Source organism: Chionomys nivalis, chromosome 13 (assembly GCF_950005125.1).
Source record: "Chionomys nivalis chromosome 13, mChiNiv1.1, whole genome shotgun sequence".
Classification (NCBI taxonomy): Eukaryota; Metazoa; Chordata; class Mammalia; order Rodentia; family Cricetidae; genus Chionomys; species Chionomys nivalis.
In genome coordinates, this window is record NC_080098.1 from 42764105 (window position 1) to 42779620 (window position 15516).

At 38.9% G+C, this 15516-nt stretch overlaps 1 protein-coding gene and 1 non-coding gene across 2 annotated transcripts in view; one reads left to right on the plus strand and one right to left on the minus strand.

Moving 5' to 3' along the window:
• LOC130885664 (uncharacterized) overlaps nucleotides 1–15516 on the minus strand; it is a 122400-nt gene that overhangs the window by 89946 nt on the left and 16938 nt on the right. The window lies entirely within an intron of this gene.
• On the plus strand, nucleotides 3799–3902 carry LOC130886318 (U6 spliceosomal RNA). Its single transcript, XR_009058282.1, has one exon. It is a non-coding gene; the product is annotated as a U6 spliceosomal RNA (small nuclear RNA).

Here is a 15516-nt window from a genome sequence, read left to right on the forward strand (position 1 = left end):
ATGTCAGAGACCAGCAGAACTGTTTAAACATGACTGAAAGGGGGGTGAGAACTGAGGAAAGAAATGGCCAAGAGACCAAAGATAGAGTCCAGTGGACATCCAGGAAATACTGTATCTGCCCAGATTTATTTCTCCTAGCCCTTATATACCCCAAGCAAAAGGGGAGGGTAAAAGTCTTCCATACAATGCTACTAGGAACAAACAAGTGTAATTACTTCCTTAATTCTCAAAGCATCCAGTAACCACACCTCAGATCAAACAGTCAGTTATCTGGCTTTGAGGATCAAGAACAGGGTTGAACTCTTTGTTTTTAGGTCATGATGGAACAGAGAGTCAAATCTGTGGGCTCCCACGGTATAACAGATATTCCAGCCCAGGAACGTGGAATGTGCTACTTCTTAAGCTGTATAGGCTTGTCATAGCCTATGTATTTTTCTATCCACACATCCTCATCCTTGTGTTCCCCAAGGGTCTGTTAAGCAGACCCTTCTAGTCCTTGTCAGTCCAGTGTAATGGCTGCGTAGCATCTTTGCGTGTAGTTGCTCCTAGCAAAGCCCAGCACGAGAGGCACCTTACATCCTTAGAGCTTCTTGCATGCTCTTTGGGTCCCCAGCTTTTCAGGTTGAACCCCCCCATCCCAGACTCCAGATCCACAGACAGAGTTCTGCTATCCTCTGCAGTATTACATTCTGAGATTTAGAGATTATTGATCAGAGATTTCAAAATCCCAACTGTTTCCCACATACTTTTAACAATCTTCACATCCTACGATTTGGATAGCTAAATTCATGTTGAAAGAATACAATTCTAAGTTCAGTGATACTTACAAAAACCTGTAGCCTGCAGAAATATTAAAACAATGAAACAACAGTTTAAAATTCAATCTTCTTTTTTGTCGTTGTTATTTTTTTTTCCAAGATAGGGCTTTCTGTAGTTTTGGAGCCTGTCCTGGAACTCACTTTGTACACCAGGCTGGCTGCAAACTCACAGAGATCTGCCTGTCTCTGCCTCCTGAGTGCTGGGATTCAAGGTGTGCACCACCACTGTCCATCTTAAATCCAATTTTCTAATAAGGTAACATCCCACATGGAATCACATGTAGTCACATTTAAGGACTTGTTTAGCATTCAAAATGTGTAACACCTTGAGAGATCATTCAAAGGACTCATACAAGGCACACAATACATGCAAACACCTTAGTTCTCATCTTTTTAAATTATCCTTCTTAACCCCCTTTTGATATGTCATACTATACCTGTATATTCATTTGTTCTCTGAGATTAATTAGGGTCTTTTGCATAAGCATGGGTAATTAGTTTATTTACTAGATCATGAAAGACCAAGCTTTTGGTAGGAAAAATAATTTTAGGTCTGTGACACCATTTAACCATTTCTGAGAATTGATGGGTTTGGTAAGCACTTGATAGCCTAGCATTTCTTTCTTATGGAACCTAACGGAGAGAAGGAACTACAGTAAGTTTGTCTGGAATCTTCTCAGCCTTCATCAATGCACAGACCCTTTTCCTTGTTCTGAGTTAAGTTCTCTCTAGCTCGTGGCTCTTCTCAATTCCCCACATAGGAAACTCCCACAGCCAAAGGGCCCAGACTCCCAGGAAGGATAGACGCTCTTAACTTTGCCCATAGAGATACCAGTTGGCAACCAAAATACAAAATGTCTAGTTGTATCTGAGACAGGAGTCAAGTCTTTAAAACTCAAGTGTGTTGAGAGAGCTCACAGTTTGAGAGGACAGTGCATTAAAATCCCGAAAATCAGTCTCCCATCTCCTCTCCAGATGGAGAAGATGGGGTGGGGCAAGGCTGTCAGTCAATCAAGAGCTCGGTCCTGCCCTCTTGTCAGGCGATCAACCCCGTTTCTGAGTCTGGTGGTGTCCAGGCCTTGCTGGTCATCTCCTTCTATCTCTTCTCATTCTGTGGATGCTGGGGTTCAGACTTTCCTTGACAGGGAGTCTAACTAATTTCTGTTGGTATTAACTTTGTACTCTTCCAGGGGCGTCTGGGCTGGGAATGGTGTAACTCAGAATGAATAAACAGCAGTGTGTATGCTAATCTAGTAAGGACTCATATGAGCCAATCCCTTTCTACAGCATGGAATAAAAAAAGTGTCTTCATAATGTAGAATATGAAAGAGTTCCCATCTATCCCTCTCTTCCCTTGTCACAGTTAGACTCAAATTTCTAGATTTTTGGTTTTGTTTTACTTTTCTTTCTATTTAATTTTTGAGTACAGTGTGTCTCATTTACTACTGGGTCAGTAGAAACCAAAACAATTAGTTAATGTTTATCTGAAACTCAGATTAATTTGGTATATACATCGTATCTCTCTCTCTTTCTTCCTTCTTTCCTTCACTTCTTCTTCTTCTTCTTCTTCTTCTTCTTCTTCTTCTTCTTCTTCTTCTTCTTCTTCTTCTTCTTCTTCTTCTTCTTCTTCTTCTTCTTCTCCTCCTCCTCCTCCTCCTCCTCCTCCTCCTCCTCCTCCTCCTCCTCCTCCTCCTCCTCCTCCTCCTTCTCCTCCTTCTCCTCCTTCTCCTTCTTCTTCTTCTTCTTCTTCTTCTTTTTGAGACAGGGTTTCTCTATAAAACAATCCTGGCTGGCCTCAGACTCACAGAGATTCGCCTTCCTCTGTCTCCCAAGTGCTGGGATTAAAAGTGTGTGTCACCACTGCCTGGCTCCACATTGTATCCTGTGACTGATTTTCACATGCCACCCGATGGGAGACTGTTGAATATACTAGCCCTTTAGCACAGAGGAACAAGAACTCCCCATCCCACTGCTACTCTAGAGAACTTTTGGGAAAGACACATGCATCTCTAGTCTGTCCAATCCATACAGCAGCCCCTGGAAACTTGAAATGTGATGAATGAGTCTGTGAGCCTGAAGTTTTAATTACTGAACAGACGTTTAAAATGTGACAAGTGGCTCTGCGGCGCCGGGATGCACAGATCTCTAGTGTGTCCTGTGTTCTCTTCCCAAACCTAGCTAATACAATTTAAGACCAAGAAGTGACTACAATGGTCCATACCTGGAAGTATGCTTACAGTTCTCGGAAGTTTAGGCTGTGAGCATCCATTCTGTGCAGATGCAGTTTGGTCATCAATTAATATAATGTCTTGTGTGGCATGAGTATGAGGTGCCAGTATAGACACAGGGAAGATGTCATTTTTCAACAAACTCATCCAGTAGATGAGATAGTTAACTATATAATTTCAGCATTTAGAATGGAAAAAAATCTACCACAGAGCAGACATCTGAAATAGATGAAATAGCCTTTTTTTTTTTATTTGAGCTTTTGAGGTGACCTTTCTCTGCCATGACTTTAAGCAAACATCTGTTAGCTATAGATCCACAACATTTAAAGATGGCTCCTGTCGTGCAATTCAGCCAGCAGAGAATAAACCTTAAAAGAACTCATTGTTACTGGGAGACAGAAATCTGATGGACAAACTGGGGGAATAGAAAACAAAGGAAGCAACTGCTTTCAGTGTTACTGTGTTTCTGGCAGGTGGGTAGGAGGAACGGGAATTTCCTACATCGGCAGCAGACACTTTTATACAAAAGGCAGACAAACATGCTTTAGACAATAAAAGGCTGTCGGAGCAAAGACATCCTTCTCTGCTTCACTGACCAGATATGTGAATGCTCACTGAATGCCAGACTCCCTAGTGGGTGCTGGGGCATGACATTTGGTAGACCAGTTCTCTACTTAATGGAGCAACATCTAATTGGAGAGGGAATGACAGGATCTGATTACCTCAGACACTTTTTTAAAGAATTGAAACAAGTGCTCACTTGGGCAGCATGTATACTAAAATTGGCACAATATAGAGAAGCCTAGCATGGTCGCTGCACCAGGGCATACAAATTGGTTCAGTATGATGTATTTCTGTTATCTCTGAACATGACATGTTTATTGCAATTATGAACTCACAGGAGGTCTGGTTACCTGCATATAACTGCCCAAGATCAAGACAACCCAAACTCTGGCATAGATGGGATATATATGGCATATATGTTTGTGTGTGTGTGTGTACATATGTAAATATATATGAAATGTGTGTTTGTATTTCCTTTTTACTTAATGACATCCCTGCCCAAAGTATATTCATAAACACACAAAAAACATGCATTAATGCAGTGGTATGCAAAAGATCTTTAAAATGTCATTGATATTTATATCTCATAATTTAAAATGCAAACTCCTCCTATTTTAGGTCTATTTTACATGAGACCCAAAGGCTGAAAATGCTGTGACAGGAAAGTTAGTGGACCAGCGTTTCAGAGAGTTAACAGCAATACGAAAACCTTAGTGCACCCGAACGCAAGGCTATGAGGAAGATGATGAGACCAGAATCACTTGAGGAGCAATGGAGATGACTTCAAAGAGGTAGTGTGGTGAGGGACGCTAGAGACTGTTATGCGAGGATTCTCAGATGGGAATAAGAAATGCGGAGGATCAATTCGCACAGGTCTTGATGTTTGTGGTGGCTCACAGTTTGGATTGGTAATACAGGAAAAGCATTAAATCTCACTGGCTTGAATAAGCAAACACAGCAAAGAATGGTCATGCTCATTCACGCCACACCCAGTAACCTGTAAGCCAGGCCTGGAGTCACCAGAAATGGCCTGTGCCTATAGCTTGATATCAAGATCCTCTTCCAGAATCATGAGAAAATAAATTTGTCACGTCATCCGAGTCACCCAGTTTGTGACATTTGTCATGGGAGTGATAGCAGCCTGGCGGATGAGAGAACCCAGAGAGAGGGGCTGCGGCAACAGGCACCCGAAACCGTGAAAGTGACTTTATAACTGAGAAATTAGGAAAGGGTAAAAGAATTCTGAGGATCATGTTGGAAAACCTCACTGCAAAGAGCCTGTCTGTAGAAATGGAGTTGTCAAAGGGATTTCTGGGGCGCTTAGCAGGCAGAGTGAAGGGTGGTGTTTCCATTTCCACATTTTGCACACTGGAGGAAAGGTGATCCTCATTCTGAAATGACACCAAATTTGACTGCATTATTTCAAGTGTTGTTGAAGGTAGCACTTACAAGTAACAAAATTAGGTATTTAGTGGAGTAGCTGTATAAGCTAAATTGGGAAGAGAGATTTAATCCTTTTGTATAAGTAAATGTCAAAGGAAAGAGGTGATTGGACCAAGGGATTGTTAAGCCAAACACTACTAGCTATTGCATATTGGAAATCAATGTATGTATGTATGTATGTATGTATGTATGTATGTATGTATGTACGTATCTATCTATCTATCTATCTATCTATCTATCTATCTATCTATCTATCTATCATCTATCTGTATATTCTCTATATATCAACATTCTTCTTTCATATTACATTTGTTTTATTTTGCCTGTGAGTGTGTGGGGGAGTGTGTTAGTGGGAGCCCTGGGGTTCAAACTCTGGCTGTCCATCTCAACATCTCAGTGTAAAGGTACTTGCTGCTGAAACATTTAGACTCCTCGCTATCTGTTTTTTTCTGAGACAGGGTCTCCTGTAGTCTAGGCTAGCCTGAACTCACTATGTCTCTGAAGGTAACTCCCAGCTGTCCTGTGTCCATGTCCCCAGTGCTGGCCTTACCGACACACGCCGCCACACTTTGGTGTTGAAGATGTACGGATGAGTAGCCCTTTCACCGACACATCATGGGTGCCAGCTGTGAGCATGCTCACTTCCTCAGCCATCTGAGCAGAAAGCCCCAGAGAGAGGGGTGGGGATCATTTCAGCAGAGATGCTGCACATTTAATCTAAAATAAGGAAGCAGAACTAAATGAAGGAAAGGTGTCATGCCTTTTGGATTCTATATAATGAGACCATAAACTATTCTACTGTGAACAAGTCTTGGCTTCCAAGAAACAGAAGAGTACTCTAGAAGTAGGTTCAAGATCACACTGACTGACACTTCCACTTAGGGTATGCTTTCAAATTCAGCTGAGCATGGGAGAGGGTGGGCAAAGCTTGCTTTGAACAGCCATGCATGGGCCAGTCTTTTATGGAGAGCTGCTTGATTGGAACCCTACCTAACTACAGGGTCAGGACTCTGTGCAGCAGAGAAATCAGCCTTATACAGATTCAAGCAGGTAGCATTGCCACGCAGTTGGCCTGAAAGATGAACAGTTTGTGAGTGTATTCTCATTACCAGATCTAATTGACTTGGCCTTCGTAGGTTATGGACTTGCATAGGATACATTCTCTTTATTCTTTCACGTATCTCCCTTTGGGCATGCAAATGTCTGTCTTATGCCTGTCACAGCTGTATATTAATGTCATTTATTTATTTATTTACTTATTTATTTGTGTGTGTGTGTGTGTGTTGTGTTTCTCTGCACCATGTGCCTGCAGTGTCTGCAGAGGCCAGAAGAGGGCACCAGATTCCTTGAAATGTGAGCAAAGCTCCCATGAACTCAGAGACTGCACTGAGTCCTCTGCACTTACTTTATGGCTTCCAGTTTAGTATTTTATGGGGTTCCTGAGTGTGTGAAAGAGTGTGCCTCTGATTCTTGTGCCTTCCCTCAGGTTCTTTTCTTCTGTTGATTTGACTTGCCAACCTCTATGTGATAATTTTAGTTTTATCTTATTTTATTTTGTTATTCTTTTTAAAAATGAATGAGTGAATGCAACCTGTCACTTATACTTGCAGGAGGAGGGACAATCAGCTTCCTGCAGAAGAGTGGCATGGAGCCGGTCATCCTCTCCAGAGGGGCCGCTCCTTCAGGAGTAGGTGAGCAACAAAGAATGACTCTGCAGATTTTTGTGTGGGCTTTTATTTGGTTATAGTTTGGTGTTTTTTGTTTGTTTGTTTTTGTTTCTCCCCCTCGCTTTTTGGGCTTGGCTTTATTTTCTCTTAGTTTACGGGGTGGTTGTCCTTTGATTTGGTTTTTGTTTGTTTCTTGAGACAGAAGTTAAAGTTGGGTAGACAGGGTCGGGGAGAGGATCTGGAAGACCTTGGGTGGGGGGAGAATATGATCAAATACATTTAAATTTAAAAATAGTTTTAAATATAATAAGAATCACTGTTTAGCACATAAAAGTAATCTGCACTTGAAAAAGTAATTTATTTAAAATTTTTTGAGTTATATCAAGATATTTAAATCCTAATTAATTAATTCTCTACTCTCATCTCTTTATCTGATCTTGTCACAGCATTCTTTATCTCCTACTGTTTCATATATTCTTCCTCTAGTGGTTTCTTTTCTTTTAAACTCTAGTTACATTAAAATGTCTTTATTATACCACCTAATCCTAAAATTCTTTTCATCCTTAAAGCCAAAATCCTAGTTTGGATCTGAGGTTTCAAATACTTAGGGGTCCTCCCCTGGCTGTTAAAGATAACTAAAATGAATTTATGTCTCTGTTTTCTCTTTAGCATCTTCTTGTAGATATCTCACAACACATGTGTTTCATGTATGTTCATGATAATTATGTGTCAGTTGTGCCTATGATCACTGCTTTTGTATACTTTTGGTTTTTCATGTTTGCGTTGAATTGTTTTTTTATAAATGTGGCCACTTCAATTCTCTCTTTTTCAAGATTTGTTTGGTTATGTACTAAAACTATTTTGGAGGCATGCCCAATTAAAATGCATATTCACAAATTTTAAAATTGTGATTATAAATTAAAAGACGATAAATACATGCTATTTTATAATTTTGAGTACTCAAAACATCTAAAATCATTAAAATGGTAGCTTTGGGTCTGTTAAATGTTTCCTAAAACCTTAAAGTACTAATTGTTTATATAAAACTTAAGAATAATAAGGTAAAGATCTCATAATCTATTAAATTGAAAGCAACTATTCATCTCTCTCTCTCTTTTTTTTTATACTTTAAGAATAAATAAATGGCCAGGCAGTGGTGGCTCATACCTTTAATCCCAGCACTTGGGAGGCAGAGGCAGGAAGATCTTTGTGAGTTTGAGGCCAGCCTGGTCTATAAAGCTACAGAGAAAGCCTGTCTTGAAAAACCAAAAAGAAAAAAAAAGAATAAATAAAAAGTGATAAATGTTTCATTTTGTCCTGCCATATAGATGCCTTATCCTATTCCAGATGTCTCATAAACCACCTCCCAGAAAAGGTAATCTTTATCTACCAAAAACAATTTCAAGGTGTCTGTTACAATAACTTAAACCTTGAGCAAATAATCAAATTAAATTTGGTTAAGAACACACACACAAACATTAATGCCATTTATGTGTATTTTTTGAAATATAACTGGTAATTTTTTTTTATATTACCAGTTTTGAATGTAACTGGTAATTTCTTAAAATACCATATTTATGCTTTCTGAGCTTTCAATATACCTTCCAAGCTTTTACTTAAGATTACCTTGTAGGTGGAGACTGCTCATTCATTTCCTGGCCACCCAGACCCGAAATAATCACACAGAAACTGTATTGATTAAAGCACTGCTTGGCCTATTAGTTCATGCATATTTCTAGCTAGTGCTTACATCTTAAATTAACCCATCTCTATTAATCTACGCATTACCACAAGGTCGTGGCCTGCCAGCAAAGATCTGGTGGGCTCCAGTGTGTATCTTTCTCCTTTGGCAACTACATGGCTTCTCTGTGACTCTATCTTCTTTTCTCCTCTATCTCTGCTTGGAATTCTTGCCTTTCCCTGTTCTGTGCTTCTTTATTAGCCAATGGTAACAAAGCATTTTTACAGCACACAGAGGTGATCCCACACTATTCCCCATTAAAGTTGTTTTCTACCATTTGTAATAACTTATAATAATGTTAAGGTTAACCTATGTTGTGAAAAGATAGAAAACATGGAAGTGGTTGCTGTTAAGATGAATATAATATAAAGGTTATAAAATTTTTTATAATCAAAATATAATTTTCTTAAGTATTGATTTATTCTTATTAGTGTTCTCCTCTCAAAAAACTCTTAAGACAAAAAAAAACAACAACTTTGTTTCATCCTTTCACTAAAAAGACATTTAAAGTCTTTATTAGATTTTAATTTGTGTGCTTCTCCATTAGACTTTTTGCCTTTTGGATGGTTAGTCATTACTTTAATAATAGGATAAATTCTGTTTGGAGAGTTATGCCTACTTGGGACATCCCCAATTGTAGAATATGGCATTTCAATAATTCAAAATTCTGTTGATGTGAGACATGATTATTCCTGGCAGAGCAATCATGAGAGAATGTTGGACATTGAAGACATTCCACTTGGAGCTTGTCTTCATGGCAAAACTGGCTTTTGGGCAAAGAGACTACTGACAATATGCATGTGGTCCAAACTGGACAAGCAGGATACAAGCAAAAACAAACTGCTGAACCTTGCCAGGTTTAGGGGTAGGACAGTCTTTCAGATTTTCCTGCCTCTGAAAATGGTCTGTCAGTTACTCGAGGCCTTAGCCAAAGTTGGTCGCCCCAGTGTTGTAAGAGAGACTTTGGGTGATTATTGCTCAGGAAGCTAGCTGTCTGTCATTTCTTGCACCATTTGGAAGTTACTTACTTGCATTTTTTGCTTATTCAGGAAATATTAATTTTTTTCTCAGGTCTTTGATGGGGTTGAAGACTAATTGGTCATAGATACTTCCTTCATAACTTAGCTAAAACATTTTAGTATAAGACTTAGACTCCTCAGGATAAAACGACTATTGAAACAATCTCTGTTTTTTGTTCATTACCTTAGACTGGAAATTCAACACGTGTTTCTTGCTTGATGTTGTGCATGTTGATTGTAGTTCTATTTGTGTTTTGTTTTTGTCTTTTCTTTCTCTTGAACAATACCTGATATTTGTTCTTATTGTATATAGGTTTGTATTAGAGGTTTATTTAGACAAAAGGGAGAAATGTGGGAATTCATTCAGCCAATAGCTTTTTGGGTCAGCCCAATAGGGCGTGACCTGAGGCACTATGTAATGGCCTGCTAAGTGCAGACTGGACACATGCTCACTCTCTTGGGATGTGGTCGGAGTTCTGGGCCGTACAGGAAGCTGTACGACTTTCTTAATTACGCCTACACCCAATAAACTGTATAGTGATTATGGAACTCACTTTAATTGACAAATATTTAAATCTTTTATAAAATTTGCTCTTTAGGATGAACAACAAATATTATTGTAAGGTATAATATAATAAATAAAATTCTAATTGTTAAGAGTCTTCCTCAAAGGATAAACATAATTCTATTTGATCGACTAAAAGAAAGAACACATCATGTAAAAGATTCCTTTCTGATTAAGTGATCAGGACTGTATCCACGTACTTTTCACTTACTCCTGGACTATTAAAATTTGAGGAGGTGAACCTTCTTACATTGTCTGAGAACACTTTCATGGAGACTTGGGAAATGCTGGATAATAGACACTTATCTTCAAAGCCACCGACAGGTGAGTACCCCAACTAAACATTTCTCTCACTTTTATGTTTCTTAAATAGTTTATTTATAATTTCAGGTGTTTAATTGTTTATATTTAATATTCTACATGGTATATTTCTAAGTGATAAAATAATATTAATTTTGTTTTAATGAACTTAAAAATGAAGATATTACTTCTTTTAATTAATCAGTTTTTTCTTACTATGATTGTTTACTTATCCCAAACACATAGCTTATTCAAAACTAGCTTTCATGTTTAAAAGGCTAAAATGTTTTCACTAGATTATATATATGTGTGTGTGTGTGTATGTATGTATATAATTATTTAGACTTGCTCATTATTGGTATATTTAGGTAAACAAAAATATCGGTTTTAATTAAATTTTAAATCCTTTTACTCTAGCTAGAGTTGGGCTAACTCTTCTTGTTCATATTATACAAAAGCCACCAATCTCTAATAATAGCATTATACATTTTTATATCTTAAGTATTGGTGTTTCTGGATTAAATTAATATCTATGCTGTACTATAACAATTAGTCAGGATTAAAAACAGTGAAACAATATTTGTATTTTACTAAATAAAACAAAAGGACATCCTTCCAGAGTCCCATTTCTACTCCTTTAAATGTAAGTAGGCCAGCTCACAGAGTACAGATAACTGCGAATACAGGGGAAAACATGCAGCTAATCTACTTTAAAAGCTACGTACATTTCGTTGTTTTAAATATATGTTTCCTTCGTCACTCTAGTCATCTACCTAGTCAAGAACCATGTTCTTGATTATTTTAACTTTAGATAACATAATCCTATTATATATCACATGTAAATGCTATGTCATATACACATAGCCTACCTATAGTAAAAGTTTTTTTAAAAAAGAGAGAAAGATCAAGATCATGATGGCTAATAGGTTTGTCATGATCCAGGAGTTTCTTATGGCTTTTACAAGCTATGCTTTTCTGCTGAAGACAGTTGTCCTGCCCAATACTTAGCCGTATCTACATCAGATCCTAGGAATGAACATTTTGCTACAGGGGGAAAGGGGGAATTATAATGGTTTTTTTTTTTGTTTTTTTGTTTTTTTTTTTTTTTGATTTTTCGAGACAGGGTTTCTCCATGGCTTTTGGTTCCTGCCCTGGAACTAGCTCTTCTAGACCAGGCTGGCCTCGAACTCACAGAGATCCGCCTGCCTCTGCCTCCTGAGTGTTGGGATTAAAGGAGTGCGCCACCACCGCCCGGCGATTATAATGTTTAATAAATAATAATATGTGGTCTCTCAGTATGCCCAACATGTGATGCTTGGACAAAAGGGGGAACTGTAAATGAGAATTCCTGGAAAGTAACTGTCTGCGAAGACTGCTTGACTGATTAGAATGGCCGCACTGTGGAGAGGTCTGGATGTTTTCACTCAGGAGGCTAATCGCCTCATCTCGGCTACCCTTGGCCTCCTGAAAGTCACTCCTTGCCCACTTCTGAGTCGGAACTAACTTGTAACTGACTCTCAAAAGCATTTGAAATCTATCAACTGAGCAGACCACTAGTTTTCATCACCCCAAATGTTAAAAATGTCATAAAATAGCATCTGAGACCTAGAGAAAAGTATCCTCAATGTTGTAACTGCCTCTTGGATGCACCCATGATTTTATGATTAAGACTCTCGTTGTTCTGTAAAAGCTATAAAATGTTAAGAAAATGCTTACATGTTGGGATGTGGAATTGGGGTAACCTAAATTTGTGTTCTCAGGATATGGTCACTCAAATTTGGCTCTCGAATAACCCATCTCTAATTCCAGTTACGGTGGTGCTGTTGTGTCATGGCATTCTCTACCGCCATCCTCCACAAAATAAAACCAAAGGACACCACCACCACCAGCCAGCTATCCAATCAGTGTTCTTAAGGTAGCCCGAAGAGAGAGGACTGTAGGGGTAAGCCTTGACAGCCAAATAGCGTGAAGAGAGAGGACTGTAGGGGAAGCCTTGACAGCCAAATAGCATGTGGAAGAATATGTATTAAGCACTCTTTTTTTTTTTTCAGAAACAGCCTGAACTATCCTACAAAATATAGATGCCTTCATCATTGCCAAACTATTAAAGTCCTCACATGTAGCAGGGAACAAGGAAAATCTGATTTTACTGCTTGACAACTGAGCTTATTTTGAAGTATTCATGACATATTCTATTTTCTCTGATTGGCACGGCAATTCTATGTACTTGTTATTTAAAAACAGAGATCAATTTGTTAATAATAGTTTTCAAGTTTAAATACAGGTGATGAACATCTTTAGCAGATACCGTCACGATGCTAATCTCTCTTGCTTTAGTCTAAAGCAGAGACAAAAGAAAGGTTAGAATCTTTTGTTACATATGAAGTCTCATTGGTTCCAATGTGAGTGGATAATATACAGTTAACTTTCTGATAATACATATGCATTATATTTAATATTTAAGAGGAATAAATATAAAGATGAATAACTACAATTTAGGATCATCAGATGATAAACTTCTAGTGAAATAATCTATGTATAACTCAAATACATCCTTACAATTTTAAACTATAGTACTTCAAGTACTTCCTTGGATACAAGGAAAAAAAAATCCACAAAAATGAGTGGCAATGGCAGGGAGCAAGGGAAAGAATATTACTGCCCACAGATTATTTGTCAATGTAAAGTGTGATACCATATTAAATTTTCTTTTTATTTTTGCTTTATGTTTTTTCTGGATGTGTTAAAAAAATGATAACTGCATCTCAGTCTCTTATGTCTCAGTGAAACCCTAAAATAAATGTTATCTCTGGTGCCTGAGAACCTTCCCTGACCAGGAAGCCAGGGTAAATAACTCTTATCAACGTGTCCTAGTATATAGAGACTTCTCCAAGACCCTTAAGACAAAATTGGTGAATATCTGCTCAAAGTATGAAAGGCAGCTGAAGCTCTAGAGAATCTTGTCCAGCAGTAAGCAGGGTTCTGTGATATAATTGGTGAGCGCAAATCAGATGTTAAAGAATCCTGTCAGAGATGAGCTGGGACAGAGATTGTGGGATGCTCTGTGCCTTGTAGCCTGCTCTTTGCTGCCTCTCCACAGTCAGAGTAGTGCAAGTGTCACTCTTGTATCTCTTTGCGGCACCCTAAACAAGCTCCCTGCACAATCAGATCACTAGAAAGCTTGAGCTACTGGAAAAGCTGGGGCTATTAGAAGTTATTGTTTGGTGTGTTCTTATTGTCTTCCCTGGTAGTAAACTGACTGTCTAGAACAAAACGCCTTAGGGCTTGCCCTGTCTCAGGTGCATCCAATCTGCAGTCACTCCATACCTGTTAAGCAATTCTCTAGTATTTCTAAGCCGAGTATTTACAATTTAACAAGTTGAGGCCTTGACCCTATGGTCTTGTTTAAGATGAAAATATAAAGGTTAACAATGGTCGTGATGTATCCATTCACGAGCAATTGTTCAAATACAAACGTTGTTCTGGGAACCTGGAGCAAAGAATTCAAACCTCAAGTCCTCTCTACCTTACCTCCTAACTCACTGTGTGGAAACAAGTCCTCTCCCTCCTGAAAACCATCCTCCCATAATATCAAGTCGTTTTTGTTTGTTTGTTTGTTTGGTTTTTGTTTTTTCTACCTTTAAGAAAAGTCATGCTGGCCCCACTAAACGTTCAGCATGTCAACACATTATCAAGTTTTTACCCCCTTTGTACAGATTCCAGGAAACTCCTTTTTTTCTTTAAGTTCTTCACAGACTTTAGGATGTCATTAAGTAACTGTTTTGTATATAGCCTTCTATATAACAAAGTCTACTCATTATTTTGTGCTATTTCAAATTTTCTCATAATAATCTCTTAGGCAAGGATAACTAAGCATTTGGAGTGCTGGCTTTTTAAGCCTTAGTTACCTTCTTTCAGCTCTATTCCTCTGTTCATCAAAGCATCTATAATAGCAATGGAACAGGACTTTGATTGTTGGCTCGCAGGGACGAATATGGTGGAGCGCACATGTGACTGGCATACAGGGGCGCTTAACCAGCCGTCTTGACCAGCCTTGCTGTTCTAATTTCAGGGCACGCACTGCACAGTTGGGTTTCTGTCATAGCAAAGTGAGCAAAGATACAGAAAGAAACAGAAATACTGATGCAGGCAGAGCTTAAACACCATCTGAAGGGCTCACCTCTGGGAAACTTGGGTTCAAAGGGAATTTGATGATTTTGAAAACGATTCCAAGGCTCCTATGTAGGAAGTGAGAGCCAAGGATCCAGGTTCTCAAATCTGAAGGACGCCTCACCTCACAGAAGCAGCTGTGCACAGTGAGAGCAGATTTCCCAAACCCAGTTGCTTGTGGGAACTCTCTTAACACCTTGGAAGCAGGCAGGTGATGCTCAACAGTATTCCAGTGCTGAGGAGCTTGAACAAAGAGGGTCAGAAGTTCAAGGTCGTTCTCAGCTACCCAGCAAGTTTGAGACCAGCCTTGGGCCCTGCATAAACAAACAGAACCATTCTTCCTCAGCAGGGTATGTTGATGCACATCTGTATTCCTGCCATTTGAGAAATGGTGGCAGTAAACTCCGGAGCTCAAGACCAGCCTGGGTTATGTAGCTAGCCCTCAGGCTGCTTGGGTTGTGTGAGACCAGTCCGCAATCAAAACCAAACACCTCAGAAAATTATTTTTCGTTTTTCTTTTCTTTCTTTTTTCTCAAACTGGAGCACTGGCATACACAGGTGGTTTCCCATCCCAGCACTAACCAGGCATGACCCTGCTTAGCTTTATGAAATTAGAGGTGTTTAGAGTAGTATGGCCATATATAGAAAATTCTTACAGACATCAAGGCAATTGTTTTTCCTCTGCCTTATCTTCAAAGCTCTTGGGCTCCCAATTATTTTCTTTTTGGAATGTCTGCTAGGGAACGAGTAAGAGGTTGCCTAGGTCCCCATACATTTGTCAGTATCTCAAGACCACAAGGACCAGCTTTGCTTGGATTAAGAAACACAGCACTAAATTGGGCATGGTGTCCAAAGCCTTTAATCTCAGCACTCAGAAGGTAGAGGCAGGCAAATCTGAGTTTAAGGGCCTGCCTGGGCTACAAGGGCTGAGAAACCCTGGCTAGAAAAAAGAAAACAAAAAACCAAAATCACAAGAAATCCACACCTACTACTACATATGT